This window comes from Xenopus laevis, chromosome 6L (assembly GCF_017654675.1).
Source record: "Xenopus laevis strain J_2021 chromosome 6L, Xenopus_laevis_v10.1, whole genome shotgun sequence".
Lineage (NCBI taxonomy): Eukaryota > Metazoa > Chordata > Amphibia > Anura > Pipidae > Xenopus > Xenopus laevis.
This window is the reverse complement of record NC_054381.1, coordinates 97856841-97864630: the sequence shown is the minus strand read 5'-3', so window position 1 is coordinate 97864630 and position 7790 is coordinate 97856841. Positions and strand designations below refer to the sequence as shown.

General features: G+C 42.0%; 1 long non-coding RNA gene across 1 annotated transcript; it reads right to left on the bottom strand.

The window, feature by feature from the left end:
- Nucleotides 1-2125: 2125 nt before the first annotated feature.
- On the bottom strand, nt 2126-5267 carry LOC121394870. The gene is made up of 3 exons (XR_005962053.1): nt 5148-5267; nt 4547-4608; nt 2126-2163 (listed from the first exon to the last, which is right to left on the bottom strand). It is a non-coding gene; the product is annotated as an uncharacterized LOC121394870 (long non-coding RNA).
- Between the last annotated feature and the right edge of the window lie 2523 nt (nt 5268-7790).

Genomic DNA, 7790 nt, shown 5'->3' with positions numbered 1-7790 from the left:
TGTAGCTGCAGCCGTGTCAAGTCTCTATAGTAAAGACACTGGGATGACAGAACTGTTCTTTAAAGAAACAGTAACACCAACATTTTTTAACACTTAATTCATCCTCAAATAGCTATAGTACTAGGTCAGGTTTACAAATTTTTTTTTCCAAATCTTGAGCTTGAATCTGACTTCCAAAGTGCTCCATAGCAGAAAGGTGATGGCAGCTTGAATTCCTCTGCTATGCTGAGCTTAAAGGAATTGTTCAGTATAACAATAAAAACTGGGTAAATAGATAGGCTGTGCAAAAAAACATGCTTCTAATAAAAATGTAATATATAAAAACTGGAGTGACTGCATAATTAACAGAAAACTACTTCCTGCTTTGAAGCTCACTTGGTTTCCACTGATTGGGTTTCTTATAAAACAAGAACATGAGTAGATTTCACTTTCATTCTTTAACTTTTTAGTGTTTCTTATTTGTTCTATTCTCACCCCACCCACCCCATCTATATGTTACCCCTCCCAAATGTGACCAATACCCAGAATAAAGACACACACAAAGCAACTTGATATTAAATCTATTTAAGTCACAGTTTTATTGATAATAATTAGATAAACTGCGCTATTTGATCCAGATGAAGGCAAAAAACCACTGGCAAGCTTGGGACAATCTGCTTACTAGAGGGAAATATTCCTTCCTGACCCCTTAACGGCGATCGGATTTGCTCCCAGGATCAATGCGCCAAATTAAATCAAGGGAGCAGGGTGAGGGAAACAGAATGGAATATGGCAGCATACACATGAGCGCCTTTAAGCTACAAGGTGAACACTACATTCCATTCTATTGGACCCCAGGCAGCATGTAGACCCGGCTTCTGCAGTCTGAGGGATGGAGTGGACAGGAATGCAGGGTCTACCGAGTGGCTTAAAGGTGCTCCTGTCTATGGAACCATATTTAGGGGGAAAGAATGGACACTGTGGTTGGAATTGCGATGGAGGGAATGGAAATAGAAGGTAATATGGCAGCATACACACTAACACCTTTAAGCTACAAGGTGAACACTGCATTCCTCTCCATTCCATTGGACCCCAGGCAGCCTGCAAAACCCAGCTTCAGCAGTCGTAAGGGATGGAATGGAATGCAGGGTCTACTGAGTGGCTTAAGGGTGCTCTTGTCTATGAAACCATATTTTAGGTGTAAGGGGGGCAGCGCTGGTGAAATTACGGTGGAGGGAATTGAAACAGAGGGGAATATGGCTACATATACATGGGAGCGCCTTTAAGCTGCTAGGTGAACACTGCATTCCTCTCCATTCCATTGGACCCCAGGCAGCCTGCAGACCCAGCTTCTGCAGTCTGGGGGATGGAGTGAAAAGGAATGCAGGGTCTACCGAGTGGCTTGAGGGTGCTCCTGTCTATGGAACCATATTTTAGGTGTAAGTGTGGCACCACTGGTGGAATTACGGTAGAAATAATTGGGGAAATAAGGGACACTGTGGTTGGAATTGCGGTGGAGGGAACTAAAATAGAAGGGAATATGGCTGCATAAACATGAGCACCATTAAGATACAAAGTGAACCCTACATTCCTCGTCATTCCATTGGACCCCAGGCAGCCTGCATACCCGGCTTCTGCAGTTTGAGGGATGGATTGAAAAGGAATGCAGGGTCTTCCAAGTGGCCAAAGGGTGCTCCTGTCTATGGAACCATATTTTAGGTGTAAGGTGGGAGCACCACTGGTGGAATCATGGTGTATTGGAGTGGAGGCACCGCTGTTGGAATTGAGAATGGCTCACTCACCTCTGTGTCATGAAGATCACCTACACAGAGGTTCATCGATACGTGGTACAGTGTAAACTGCAACGGTGCTGGTGGCTGGTGGGCTCTCTGCAAAACCAAACAAAATATCGTTAAACTTGTACCCAATTGTTTTAACGTAGCAAGTGATATCTCTGTAGATATTCTATAACATTTTGGCAGTTATGCAAATTAACATTACTAAATGCGAATGTATCATTTTCCTCTGTGATTATGGGACAAGTGGCAAATCGCAGGTTTCTCTGCATTTTCAAGCCATTTGATCCCAATCCCTTGCCAAAATGATCAAGATACACTTCCTATTAGTTTCCAAATCAGTGGTCTGACAGATCCTCTCCTCCTTCCTGTAGATCCACTGTGAGCCCTTGAGAAATGTAAGAAACAAGAAAACATTAAAGTTTCCAGCAGTTTGTTTTTAATCCCCAGTAAAAATGAAAGTGACAATTTCTTCCCATAGGCACAATAAGCAAAACAATATGTATTTAGTACCACTAGGGGAGCTGTTACATTGATCGTTGTTGCAAAGCAAAAGCTTTTTGGTTCAATAGAAGTGTTGGTGTTGAGGTGAGTAAGAAAAGACATGCTTTTAAGGCTTTCAAGTTAGCTGGGACAGCCGAATCATTTATAAGGTACAAGAAGGCCAATAAATCATGCAAAAAAGCTATAAGGCAAGCTAAAATTGATATGGAAAAGGATATTTTTTAGAAATAATCCAAAATTATTTTTTAAATATGTTAATAGTAAAAAAATGAAGCAGGAAGGGGTGGGACCTTTAGTATCAGAGGGTGGTCAGCTGGTTGATGAAAAAAAAATAAATGCACAGATTCTGAACTCATATTTTTCGTCTGTCTACACAAATGAGGAGCCAGTTAATGAAGGTTTCCTTCTTAATAGTCCCAATTCTAGTAATTCAACTAATGATGCATGGTTCACACATGAGGAAATTCAAAAGAGACTAGAAAATGTTAAGATTAACAAAGGTCCGGGCCAAGATTAGCTCTGTGATTGCGAAAGCTCCTTATTTAATTTTTCAGGATTCATTGAGGTCTGGCATAGTGCTGAGAGACTGGCGAATTGCTAATGTGGTGCCTCTATTCAAAAAAGGATCCAGTTTTCAGCCTCAAAACTATAGGCCAGTTAGTCTGATGTCAGTGGTCGAAGGGTTAATAAAGGATGGACTTTATAGCAAATCATAATACTATGAGTGTGTGCCAGCATGGTTTTATACGTAATAGATCTTGCCAGACTAACTTAATTTCTTTTTATGAGAAGGTAAGCAGGCACCTCGATACTGGGATGGCAGTGGATATGATTTACTTAAGCTTTGCTAAAGCATTTGATACAGTGCCACACAAAAGGTTACTGGATAAATAAAGGAATGTTGGCCTGGAACACAGTATTTGTACCTGGATAGAGAACTGGCTAAAAGATAGACTACAAAGAGTAGTGGTAAATGGAACATTTTCTAATTGGACCAGTGTTGTTAGTGGAGTACCGCAGGGCTCTGTACTAGGTCCCTTGCTTTTCAACTTGTTTATTAATGACCTGGAGGTGGGCATCGAAAGTACTGTTTTATTTTTGATGATACTAAATTGTGCAGAACTATGTTCCATGCAGGATGCTGCCACTTTGCAAGTTGTGAAACTGGGCAGCAAACTGGAAAATGAGGTTCAATGTTAATAATTGCAAGGTTATGCAAAACAATATAAATGCAAGTTATACACTAAATGGCAGTGTGTTGGGAGTTTCTATAAATAAGAAGGATCTAGGGGTTTTTGTAGATAACAAGTTGTCTAATTCTGGGCAGTGTCATTCTCTGTCTACTAAAGCAAATAAACTTCTGTCTTGCATAAAAAAGGGCATTAACTCAAGGGATGAAAACATAATTATGCCTCTTTATAGGTCCCTGGTGAGGCCTCATCTGGAGTATGCAGTGCAGTTTTGGAATTCAGTCCTTAAGAGGGATATAAATGAGCTGGAGAGAGTGCAGAGACGCGCAACTAAATTGGTTAGAGGGATGGAAGACTTAAATTATGAGGGTAGACTGTCAAGGTTGGGGTTGTTTTCTCTGGAAAAAAAGGCACTTGCGAGGGGACATAATTACACTTTACAAGTACATTAGAGGACTTTAGAGACAAATAGCAGGGGACCTTTTTACCCATAAAGAGGATCACCGTACCAGAGGCCACCCCTTTAGACTAGAAGAAAAGAACTTTCATTTGAAGCAACGCAGGTGGTTCTTCACAGTCAGGACAGTGAGGTTGTGGAATGCACTGCTGGGTAATGTGATAGCTGATTCAGTTAATGCCTTTAAGAGTGGCTTGGATGATGTTTTGGACAGACATAATATCAAAGGCTATTGTGATACTAAACTCTATAGTTAGTATAGGTATGGGTATATATAATTTATGTGAAAGTAGGGAGGAGTGTGTGTATGGATGCTGGGTTTTCATTTGGAGGGGTTGAACTTGATGGAGTTTGTCTTTTTTCAATCAGATTTAATGATGTAACTATGTATACTATGTAACTATGATCTCTACAGACAGAGCAAATAACATGGCAACTCTAGTAAGTTCTAACTCTAAATATAGGAAATGTAACGCTCAGGGCAAACACTAAACTAAACCCTGTTATATTTCTATTTAATGACATTTACATGAAAGATACTAGATGTTAATAACTGGGTTAGTATTTCCTTTAACCCCTTGGGTACCTTTGTCAGCAGCCACTTTAGAGAGCAGCCTTACCTGGCGATAGCCTTTTATGTAAAGGCGGTCCTTGCTTGAACACATGCCCATCTCCGACACCCCTGCAATATAAAATAGAGATTTGGGAAGGTTAGAGTTAATGTGGAGAGGCGCCATATGTATAGGGATAGCACAAAGGAACAAGCAGGTTTACTAATATGATTTATCTGCCATGATATTATGCCTCTTTTTTGTGTTTCTACTGAACCTGTTGAACTGGAACTATTCAAATGCTCTGATTGGCTGCCCACCTGCCTTATATTACATAATACATAATTTGCCCCACCCTGGAAATTTTCCAAGGGAGTCCCATGTTAGGGGTGCCCTGGAATAGAAAAGCATACAGTCCAGTTTATACTAGTGGGATAAAATACATTGCTGGGGTGGGAACTGTACATTGAATTTCAGGGACAATAGTGGGTTGGGACCAACCAAGGGGGACAGACTAAAGATAAATCCCCCAACTCTCAAAGGTGAGACTAAAGAAGAACAGCTATAGCTACATCTATAATGAGCAGCATGGCAACTCCTACAGCCAAGGGATAAGCTAACCTTACTGTTGCAAGCGCATATTATAGAGGGGGAAATACAGGACCAGTACCTTTGTCCAGAGGATCCCAAATGAGAAGATGTTATTAATCTCTGGCAGGGGGTCACTCAAGGTCTTCTTTCTTCTTTGTCTTCTCTCTTCGCTTTGCTTCTCTCTCTCCTTCTTTTGCTGTCTCTCTCACAATCGCTTTCTCTCTCAAATCGGTCTCTCGCAAATCGCTCAGAATATTTCACTTTTTGGGGAGAAATAATAAGAGATTGTGAGCAGGAGCATAATGGGGGCTGTGGACCCTGACACTTCTAGAGCCCCAGATGCCCTAAATGTCAGCTCTTTATCCTTCTACACTGTGATTAAAAATAGTATGCCAATGCATAAACTACAGATACCATTATGCACTCACTATAAGCCTGTAATTGGAAGTGAGGGAACCTGACTACTGTTGCGTGTGCTATTTAGCTAACAAAAATGTTGGGCAATCAGGATGTAGGCTTTTATCACTGGCATGTGGAAAGGGCCTTCATCATCTCCCGTGATGCACTATAAGGGTTGACCATAAGAGGTAGTTAGCATTTGTATTGCTTATAATGTCATGATCAGGGTGGGCTTGTAACAGCACTACAGATCCCACCATGCTCTATGAATCATTGGTTATATTAATACAGGGGTCATCTCCATATTCCTATTGGTTTCCCTTTCCCTCTGCATGTACCTAGTGTGCCTGCTTCCCATAACCAGCTGTGTTCTGATCAGTCAGTACCCCTGCACCGATAATGCCAGGAATCCTAAGGGCAGACATTTATTCTTCTGATTTGTGCTACTTGTCTTTCTACGTAAGCTTCTCTGAACTGTCACCCACTCTAGTGCTGAGGCCACTGACTGTTACTAGGATGAGTGCGACCGTTGGAAAAATGACAGTTGGCAAATGACTGTTGGCATTTACAGCAGAGGCAGAAAAAATTGTCTAATGCTTCAAATGCAACAACAAGTAAACCAAACACCCATTGCCTTAGAACTATAAGTTTTTATGGTCTCACTCCCATTAGAGATGGCATATGGGGATATTTTAGGCACTTTGACACCCACATATGTTAGTTGATTGGGGGCAGGTCCGGACTGAGAGTTAAAATAGGCCCTGGCATTTCAGGTACACAGAGGCCCAATCAGCCCACACAGAGGTCCAAACAGCCCCCACCAGCCCATTAAATACTGACTTTCTATGGCACCTTATAGCTGGGTAGTTTAGCAATGGCTAGAGACATACAGAGATCTCGGAGGTAGTTACGGGGGCTCCCAATGAGGGGGTACAGGGGGTTCTGCATTTAGCATAGGAAGTGTAACTTTAGTACCAAATGTCATATATAAATGAAAAGTTTGATCCTGTTGTGACACTTCCACATATTCTTGCACTAGCAGGGAGGATGCTGGTAGTTGTATGCTCAAAAATAATTTTTTTTCTATCATATTCTTGCATGCCAGCTTAGTTATTACCACATTTGACTTTACATGTCTAGCGGCAGGCTGTGCCCTTATATATGTTGTCAGGGTCGGGCTGGGGGTCTGGGGCCCACCGGGATTACTGTCTCAGGGCCCTGCCCCTGCCATACCCCCCCCCCCAGTGTTAGCAGCTGTCAGTGAGTTTTTGAGAGACACATAGGTACCGAGGTTTTTCTGCTCACGGTGAAAGTTGCAGGGGGTCTGTTCTGAAGCACTCACTGAAGCATAGTTACTCATGTCCAGAGAGTCGCTGACTAAAGGTGGCCATACACTATTAGAGGTCGCCAAACGAGCGAATCTTAACCCGATATGCCCACTAACGGCTGGGCGATATCAGGTGAATCCGAACATTCGGCCCTGGGGCCGAAACAATCAGATTACAATGCTGTGAATGGGCGCCGATGGGTCACAGGACCGCATCAACTAGCTGATGTGATCCTGGATCAAGGAAAAAAAATCCAACTTGCTCAATCTATATCTGCCCGATTTTTGGCCTATCGATTGGGGGGACCCGTTGGGAGTCCCCACACACGGGCAGATAAACTGCCAAATCGGTTTAAAGGACCCATATCAGAAGCTTTAATCTGGCCGTGTTTGGCCACCTTAACTCAGAGTTGGAGAGCTGAAAAGCAGGACGTTGAGTTCTGTTCTATTCTGTTCAACATCCAATCACTCCAGCCTTTATACATTCAGTTTCTATACAATTTATTGTTCCCAAGTTGTCCATTACATTATTCTCCATTATGGGAGACTTTCAGTGCATGGCAGAAAAGCAAAGTTGTTTATGGTTAATGAATATAATATTATTATAGCTGTGTCAGTATGTCTTGCCTTTCATTTTTATCTTTCTACTGTTGCACCGTAATTGTGCGAGAGTAATGGTAAAAAAAAAACCCAGCTCCAACAATATTGTTGCTGCATTTGGGTGTCTAAATATTGAGTACATTCTAGCAGACATTAATTCACTGTGATCCCCAGTCACCCCACAGAAATTCAGTGATCCCTTCAATCCCTACAAACATCCAGCGACACAATGAACTGCCCCAAAACATGAGGTAGAGGTTGCAACCTGTACTAAACCTACAATACAAGTTGTCAACCATGGGAATTTAGTTGCAGTTTCTGTCAAGAGTCCACAGCCGCCACTAGAACCCATTACCACTTTCCCATGTTTGAATTTGCCGCTCACGAATGGGTAAG